The sequence below is a fragment of the Pezoporus flaviventris genome, unplaced genomic scaffold (assembly GCF_033815535.1).
Source record: "Pezoporus flaviventris isolate CSIRO_AGI_PZ_B2104156 unplaced genomic scaffold, CSIRO_AGI_Pfla_v1 ptg000228l, whole genome shotgun sequence".
Classification (NCBI taxonomy): domain Eukaryota; kingdom Metazoa; phylum Chordata; class Aves; order Psittaciformes; family Psittacidae; genus Pezoporus; species Pezoporus flaviventris.
In genome coordinates, this window is record NW_026892776.1 from 245,348 (window position 1) to 254,445 (window position 9,098).

At 51.4% G+C, this 9,098-nt stretch overlaps 1 protein-coding gene and 1 long non-coding RNA gene across 4 annotated transcripts in view; one reads left to right on the plus strand and one right to left on the minus strand.

Annotated features, from left to right (window-relative positions):
- Positions 1 to 5,558, minus strand: part of BRPF3 (bromodomain and PHD finger containing 3) — a 28,587-nt gene extending 23,029 nt beyond the window's left edge. The window contains exons 1-2 of one of the 3 annotated variants that reach the window (XM_061442625.1): positions 3,731 to 5,558; positions 1,796 to 1,951 (exon numbers count right to left, since the gene is read on the minus strand). The gene's annotated coding sequence lies outside the window, so the exon portion shown is untranslated. The remainder of the gene's footprint in view (positions 1 to 1,795; positions 1,952 to 3,730) is intronic. The other 2 variants (XM_061442627.1, XM_061442626.1) reach the window with 2 other exon arrangements.
- LOC133263032 (uncharacterized) lies at positions 3,266 to 7,778 on the plus strand. Its single transcript, XR_009741428.1, has 2 exons — positions 3,266 to 3,399; positions 7,459 to 7,778. It is a non-coding gene; the product is annotated as an uncharacterized LOC133263032 (long non-coding RNA).
- The last annotated feature ends 1,320 nt before the right edge of the window (positions 7,779 to 9,098 follow it).

Genomic DNA, 9,098 nt, shown 5'->3' on the forward strand with positions numbered 1-9,098 from the left:
CCTCACCCTTATTTAAGCCAATCCACACTTTCAGCCCCTTTGTGTGGGACCTGCAGACAAGAAAACACACTCCAGACCCATAATTTGTTCTTGGCCATTGCATTATTTCTGCTGTGAGGGACACAGCTCCACAAAGTCTCAAATGTGCAAGTCAGAGCAAGCAGAGCCTTGCAGGACCAGGACCTACAATAAGTCCCTTCCAGAAGCTTATTCCAGAGAGAAGTACCAAATTCTGAAGATACTGGAGGCAAAAAAGGTATATGAGAAGAAAGATATTGGAGGACAAAGTAAGTAGCATGAGCTGACCACACTCATCATTAATACTGTGTTCAGGAAAAACAAGGTGTTAGCTGGGAGTGCTGAAGCATGAGCAAATTCCAGTGGAACAAGCATCTTAAGGAAGGTCTATTTTAGATCTTGAAAGGAAAAACAAAGGCTTTGGGGTTCCTGACGCTTTAGTGAAACTATCAGTGTATTGTCTAGCAAAATTACCCGAAGTGGGATTTCCACCACTGCCATAAACCAACCCATTTGTAAAACACACAATTCCTTAGTGCTACACAGAAGCATCTAAACCAGAACTGAAATCTCTGCCAGCAAGAACTGAGTGCCCAGGATAAGACATGCACCCAGATACTAGGAGAGACAGAACTACCCACTTCCAAAATACCTTGAAAGCAGCAATGAAACAGCTCAGACGCACTGAGCACTGAACCCTGTGACCTTGCCTGCAGCAACAGAAACTTTGAAGCAGCAATCTAGGAACGTTTTGATCCTCGTGGCACACTTGAAAACACCTCCCAGTCACAGATAAAAAAGAATCCTTCTGCAAACAGCACCTGTGCACACTGAAATGCTGAACAGACTTGGCTTCAGTGGGGCTAAATGCTGTTGCAACCCATGAGGGTTCTGCCCCACCATGGACAAAGGTTGATGAGGTGAAAGAAGAAAGTTCAGCTGTCCCCTCGTTGTCACCAGCGTGCTCAAGGCTTTCCAAACACGCTCCCATCATCCATTTCTGCTGGGTACCGTGCCAGGAGCAGGGGGTGAGGTTCCTAGAGAACACAACTGAGCAAAGTGGCTGAATGCACAAAGCCACGGGGATGAACTTAAATTCTACCCATGGTGTTTGCTCAGGACCTGTTCAGCTCTCCTGAGCAGCAGCTTTCACACTGGTGAGCCAGAGATGCCAGGGGGAGGGGCTGCAAAGGTGACTGAAAAAACATAAGCCTGCCATCAGGAGACTTAAATCTAGTACAAATGGGTCAAAAGCTCCACGGGAAAAAAACCTGAGAGATCCATGTACTAAACAGCATCACAATACAGGCCCCTATTATACACACAGACTGGAAAATCCAGTGCAAGCAGATCCTCTAAAGGGCTAAATGCTGCTGTAATTTACACCCATGCAACTGTGTTGGCTGTACCCAAGGTCAAAGGAACCCTCTTGCACCGCAGAAGACTTCTGCCTCCTTCCCACCCCTCCTTCCCACTGCAGTCCTTTTCCAGCCTTCCCACACTGAACAACCAAGGAGCTGCTTTCCAGCACCAGGTTTCTTTGCTAACCTGCCACGGACACAAGCTGAAGTTCAAGGCAGCGCTGCTGGGGAAGTTTCCTGGCCCTTCCCAGCACAGCTTGGTGATCCCAGTGAAGAACTAGGCTCCTCCATGATGAAGAACTTCAGTGATTGCAGCAGATGGGAACAACGTGGCTCTCATTCCACTCTGGTGCACCACTATTACTGGCAGTGGCTACAGCTCATACAGCCCTAAACAGTTTGAGGTTCAAGGTTACCAAAATCTGCCACTCTTCAGGACATGAAGTCAAACATGAGGTCTGGAGATGTTCCTCTGCATCGCTGTCCTGTGCTGCCAGCCACGCAGCTCCGGGCAGCTGCTTCTTGCCTTTTAAAACCCATTCCTGCGCCGTGGGGAACAGACACCCATGGAGCTATATAAGAAACACATCAATAAATTAAAAGCAATGGATGCCAGAGGGAAAAACACCCTGGAACAGTCGCAGCCCCATTTCCACCTTTCCTTTGCCAACCAAAATGCAGGTGAAACTCCTGCTGCCCTTGCCAATGTCCCTCCATGTTCCATGCTCTCCCTGGGGCCATAGTCACCTCATGTTCCTGCCGAGGGTTTATGCTCCCCACGCCCATGCTGACATCTACAACAAAGTGTGTCAATGCTCAGCAAACACCGCCAAGAGTCACGTGCCCCAGCATACACAGAGATCTTTATAGGCACCCCAATACTCCTGTAGCCAAGCTGAGCTGACAGGAGAGGCACCAGGCCACAAGAGAGCACCTCCTGCTGGAGCAGGGACAGTGTGAGACAATTCTAGGGTGAGTTTCAACTTTTAATTCACTTGCCCCGTCTGCTGAAAGTGTCCTCAACTGTTGTGTTGAGGACACCTGGAATACGGGGTTCAGCTCTGGGGCAGCAATACCCTTGTGGGACGTGGAGCTGTTGTAGCAAGTCCAGAGGAGGCCATGGAGATGCTGCGAGGGCTGGAGCAGCTCTGCTCTAGAGCCAGGCTGAGAGAGCTGGGCTGGGGCAGCCTGGAGAAGAGAAGGCTCCTGAAGGGGAGACCTGAGAGCAGCTCCAGTGCCTGAAGGGGCTGCAGGAAACCTGGAGAGGGGCTTGGGACAAGGGCCTGTAGGGACAGGCCAAGGGGAATGGCTTTAACCTGCCAGAGGGGAGACTGAGATGAGCTCTTAGGCAGAAGCTCTTCCCTGTGAGGGTGCTGAGGCGCTGGCACAGGGTGCCCAGAGAAGCTGTGGCTGCCCCATCCCTGGCAGTGTTCAAGGCCAGGTTGGACACAGGGGCTTGGAGCAAGCTGCTCTATGGAAGGGGTCCCTGCCCGTGGCAGGGGTTGGAGCTGGATGAGCTTTAAGGTCCCTTCCAACACGAACCAGTCTGGGATTCTATGATTATGCTGGGCTGAGAATGAAGCTTAAGGTAAAGTGTGAGCTTAGCAACAGATCACAGCGCACACCACCTGTGTCCAGCCTCAGCAGCAGCTGGTGGAACCGTGAAACGCCATGAGTGGTGTTTAGCGCTGGGCTGGAGCTACCCTGCACAGTGAGGGCCACGGGCTGCCTGCAGGGAGCCCCATTAGCAGCCAGTGATGCGGGTCAAGACGCAGCAGGGACCCCGCCGGGACCGGGCCGCTCCAGGCTCAGCACCGCGGCACCGGCCCCGGGAGCGAAAAACATGCCGAGGGAGAACGGAACGAGAGGAGGAGCGAGCGAGCGACAGCGCAGGCAGCGCCAAAGGCTATTGGCTGCCACCGCCGCCCATCCCAACCCCACCACCAATAGCAGCGCAGGGCTTTGCTGCTCTAACGGGAGGGCGCCCTCAGCCCCGCCTGGGCCAATAGCGTGGGAGAAGGTGGGCGGGGACCCCCCCCCCCGAGCAGCGCGAAAGGGGAGGGCAACATGGCGACGCGGGGGGGGCCCGGCTGACACGGCGATGCCCGTTCCCCATCCGCGGGCGCTCCTCACCGCCGCCGCCGTTCGTCCCTCAGCGAGAGGCCGCGGAGCCGCTCCCGCCGCGCGGGGACCGAACGGGGGTGAAGGCTCCGCAGGCTGCGGCGCACCGGCCTCCCCCGACTCCTTCCCGCCCTCCCGGTCACCTTCCCGCGACCCCGGCGCGGGGGGTGCGTGAGGGAGGAGAGACCCCCTGAGGGAAGGGTGTCGCGGGCTCCCGCGCAGCGCGTTACCTGGCCGCCTCAGTGCGGGCTCCGCCGCTGCCGCCGCCTCCTTTGGGGGATATTTTTTTTAATGTTATTTTTTTCCTTTTTTTTTTTTTTTTTTCCTCTTTTTTTATATCCTCTTTCCGCCTCCCCCTCCCCTCCCCCCAGGGGCGGACGGGCTCACCCAGCCGGCGGCGGGAGGGGAGGGCACAAGATGTCGGCTCCGTCCGCTCCGGCTACCGCCGCCGCCTCAGCGCCGCCTCCTCATGCCGCTGCCGCCGCCGCTCCTGCCCCGGTGCCGCTTCTCCCCCCAACACCCCCCTCCCCCCCAGCAGCCTCCCCCTTCACCCCCTCCCCGGGCTGCCGCCGCTCTCGGTGCCGTGCGGAGGCAAAGGGGGGGGCGCGCAGGGGACACCCGCACAAGATGGAGGCGGCGGGGTTGGTGGTGGCAGCGGCGGCGTAGCCCGGCCGAGCGGCGAGGGAAGGCGGCAGCCAGCGGGCAGGCGGGGGAGGGGGCTGCCGCGCTTCGCTCCCCCCCGCGGGCAGGGACCGCCCGCCCCTCCCCGGTCCCTTCCCACCCCCGGGCCGCGCGGCGCGGAGGCCCCCGGGGGGCTGCGGGGAACGGCGGGGAGTGGGGGGAGTCCCTCAGCGCTGGCCGCACGGAGTGGGGGGGGGGTCCGCTACCGCCGTGCCAGGCGAGGCGGAGAGGAGCCGGGTACGGGCCCGGCTTCGGGCGGAGGGGCTGCCCCCTTCCTCGGGGTTGGGGTTTGCTCGGCATCCCTTAATCCGGAGCGCTGCTGCTAAGGGAACGCCGGCGCCACCGGCGCTGGGCAGCCTGCGGCCTTGCTCGTTGGGGTGCCCTCATCCCGCACCCGCTTTTTGCGAACTTCAGAATAGGCAGGAGAGCCCAGCCCTTGCAGCCTCAGCTCTACCGCCTTTAGCCCAAACAAGCACCCTCAAACAAATGAGGGGAATAATAGGAGTCCGTGTTTATTTTGTAGTGTGAGCCTTGAGGTCCAGCTGGCTTCCTGAGGTGTGAGGAGCTGTGACAAGGTGGAAGGGTAGCAAGAGAGGGACCAGCAAGGCTGAAATTCTGTTTGCAGCTGAGATAAGTGGTGAGGTAGGAGCTGCAGAGGCTCCTACACTTACTTTTTATAGAGCACAGCACATACTTGGGCAGATGTACGCTCCACCTCCCACTCGTATCGTGCAGAGCATTGCATAATCGGAATTCATAGAATTAACAGAAATGGGAAAAAAAAAATGATATTTTCCCTCATTCCCATCCAACTATAAATCATTTTGTTTCTTAACCTATGTTAGGTATGGAATCTGAGAGCAGCCAGTCTATGCCAAATCTATTGGGAAGTAAGCGGGGCAGACCAGAGCTGGTTGAAGTCTTAAAAGCATGAGAAAACACATTACTGCTGAGCAGCCTTACATGTCAACCTCTAAGTATTCCTTTTGTATATACCTTTTAAAGAATCTACTGTTCCCACATCACAGCTCCAAAAAGAATAGATTCTGTTCTTGTCCTGTATGAAAAATAAACCATCAAAGATTTAAAGTGCCACAAGTCTCATTCATTTATGAAGGTCTTATCTAACCCAGGAGAACAGTGCAACAGCATGGTCTGTATATAATCTGTAGCTGTTCCTGCTTCCAAGCTGGGAAGCCAGTTAACCTGTACATTAAATCATTTCAATAAGTGAATCACTATTTCACTTGCCTTCTTCATGCGACAACTTGATTTTAACTGTATTTGATTCCATTTTTCCTAGCACTTTTGGTGTCTGTTTTTGTTTAAAATATGATAAGCTTTTGCAAACTTTTAATTCTGAAGCTTTATACTCGTTGGAGTTGCACTGGAACTGGCCAGATACAGCCACATTAGGTTCCCTCTTGCAAAGATTTGTTCATGCAAAGGATGTGAAGAGCCCTTCAGGGTTCAGGAGGATGATTTGTGAACAGTGCAATACACAGATACCTCTGAAGGTTGGGGGCCACATGTTACAAGGTCAAAACAAGTTATCCCTCATGTAGGCTTATAGTAGAGCTGTGGGACTAATGTGTTATTTTAAAAAAAAAACAAAACAACAACCCACTGCCATTCTGAGCTGATTCTCATTTGAATTCTCAAATCCTAGACGCACAACTCAACTCAGGTCCTTGATGCTCTCCCAGGTTTAAAAGGGTGCAATGATTTCAAATGAAATCAGCCTGACAGAACAGGAAGCTGGTGCTGGGCATCACCTACACTTGGTGAGCTCCAGAACCAAGGGGGCTCAAACAGAGTTGGGCACCTTCAGTCATACTCCAGTTGTCCTCATCTTTATTGAGATGTATAAAACAGACTTCAAAGGGGGAGAAAATTATTTGGAATTGAGCATTACCCTTTTTTGATTGATGATTCATTAAGCCTCATCAATGAGCACTGCTGTTGCCTCTGCCTCAAGTGTTTGCTCTGGGTTTTAATTCAGAATAGTTGAAATCAATGCAAGTGCTAAAAAGGCCTCATGCTCCTGAACAGTTGAAAGTCTGGTTTCTCTGAGAGATTTGCCTTGGCTACTGGATTTGCAAGTGCTCAACTGCACTTTCTGGGTGAGTGTGGATCATCAGAGGTGACACAAACACCATCTCCTCAGTGATGTTCTTTTTAATCTTAACATGCAAATCCCAGTTTTCAAACCTTTCTTCAGGTAAAGTGTTCTGAAGATGGAGCTGAAATGATGATTGATGGTGGGAGGGTTTTTGTTTTTTCAACCAAACTTGGCTAAAAGAAGTGAATTCACTTCCACTTAACAGGAAATCAATGAGGGTTGAAGATCTATAGTAACCTTACAGCATTATTTAATAGAGCACAATCTAATAAGAGAGTTATCCATCAGCCTAAGTGCTGACTGAATGGGTTGTGAAGCAGCACTGCCTGAACCTTGCATTAAAAGCTTATAAACCCATGTGCTTGGGAATAGCCTTTTTGAGAGAAATTGGGCAAAACAGCCCATAAACCACATTCACCTGGGAACTCTTAACATCTTCAGAGTGTTGGATTCCATCTTAAAGGTCCTTTCTCACCTAAATGATTCTGTGGTCACTGCAATTAGTGCAGTGTGTGTTCATCAGTTTTGGGGATCAGTCAGTTAGTAGTGGCTATTCTGGTCTTTGTTCAGACTTTCACCTCCAGAGCAGAGCTGCTCCAGCCCTTGCAGCAGCCCCATGGCCTCCTCTGGCCTCGCTCCAACAGCTCCACGTCCCTCTTGTGCTGCTGCCCCAGAGCTGGATCAGGGCTGCAGGGGGGGTCTCCCCAGAGCACAGCAGAGGGGCAGGATCCCCTCCCTGAGCTGCCACTCATGCTCTGGGGTGCAGCCCGGCACATGGTAGGGCAGGTTCTGGGCTGTGAGCACACACTAATGGGTCATGAGGAGCTTCTCCACACCCAACACCGCACCCCCACGTCCTTCTCCTCAGGCTGCTCCATCCAGTCTTCCCCAGTCTGAGTTTGTGCTTGGGACTGCCCCGACCCAGGAGCAACAGCTTGCACTTAATGAGCTCCACGAGGTTCCCATGGTCCCACCTCTCCAGCCTGTCCAGGCCCCTCTGGATCCCATCCCATCCCTTCCCTCCAGCATGTTGACTGCACCACACAGCTCAGAGTCATCAGAGACTTGCTGAGCGTCCCAGCCTCTGGGGATATCTCACTAGAGTTCTCAGTTGTATTCATTATTTTCTAGGTTTTTCTGCTCTTCCATTATCAGACACTTCAAACCTGGAAATTATTTGTTTAGTCTGCACCTAGAATGTGAAAAGGTTCAACAGGAAACCAGATTCTCAGATGTTTTTACAGAATCAGAGGATCAACCAGGTTGGAAAAGACCTTTATAGATCATCAAGTCCAACCATTTCCTATAGGGCAAGCATGCAGTTTTCTAAGAGGCTGGAGATGGTTTCACAGCTCCACACCAAAAGGTTTCTGGATGGTGCCTAAAGCATTGTAAACATCGTATCTCTTAAAAACAATCCTGGTCATTTTGTGGTGTCTCTTAAGAAAGGAAAAATAAAAATAAAGTAATAGTAATCATTGCTTCATCTGCTTTTTCTTTCCCACTTACATCTGGAAGTCCCTAATAAATCCATCCCATATAACTGCAACTTCACACACCTAACTAGCTGGCAACAAGTCTTACACGGAAGGATTGGTTATAGTAAAGGCTTCACTTTGCAAGCAGAACTAAAGCTGAGATAATAATCTCAGAAATAAATGTAGGAAAACCAAGTAAATAGTATTTCAAGAGAAACATCTGCACATTAGGTGAGACAAACATTCGATCCGTCCCCATTTTTATCACACATCCTTCATACATACAGGAAACTTAATTCTGGCCAGCCTCATTTATGGGATTTTGAATGTTCACTTAATGGTTGAATGAGTTTTATCACTCACTTTTGTATTTTTAAGTATGTAAACTATGCAAGGGGGAAAAAACCTAACAAAAGTATGCAGGTCAGCCAGCTGGCACAAGAGGATTTCTTCTTTGCCTAATGGGGTCTGTCAGGGGCTCCCTGTTTCTTGAGTGGAGTCCGGACTATTTGACTCACCACTTGGGGTGACTGGCTGCTTTTCAATCTCCTTTCATGAAATGTGAGCGTGATTTTTGTTTCCCTTTTAAGCAGCTCATTCCTCTTCACTGCAGTGAGTCGTCAGATGCTGCAGGAGCCCTGGGATGGTTGGTCTTCACAGAGAGGGACTCTTTCCACTCCAACCTGCTCCATTTCCTGCCATCTATGCTGAGTTCTTGCCTGGTGCATACCACAAACCCAAGCACAGTTCCAGCGCTGTGGGCTTGCAGAGCACCAGCTCCCTGTATTTGTCAGGATACTGGGAATTGCAGAGGAATGGTTTGGCTTTTGGACAGTGTGCCCTCACTGCATGGGGTTGGTGGGGGAATGATGAAACCCACACACTGGCTGTTGGGGTTTGCTCTTGAGGTTTCAGAAGGAACTCTCAAAAGAGAAAACCTGCTGAGAAACCCAGTCCCTGAAACACAAGGTGTTTCCTGGAAGTGTACTCAGCAGAAGGACAGATGCTGAGGAGACTTCACAGCCCTGAAGCAAGCGGGACTTGTATTTGCTTTTGCTAACAGCAAAATCTGCATAGAATCCCAGGCTGGCTGGGGTTGTAAAGGACATTAAGATCATTTAGTTCCAAGCCCCGCATAACCCACTAGGTTGTGTTCACCCTTGTTCTTCTCACACGCATTCAGATCAGAAGTCCCCAGTACCTCTTTATCTGGTAGACAGACAATTCCCCTTTGGAACACATTATTATTTAAAACTACAGAGGCTCCTTTTCAACTGCCAGTAGACTGCTCAGGACATTCATTTATCACAGAGATGT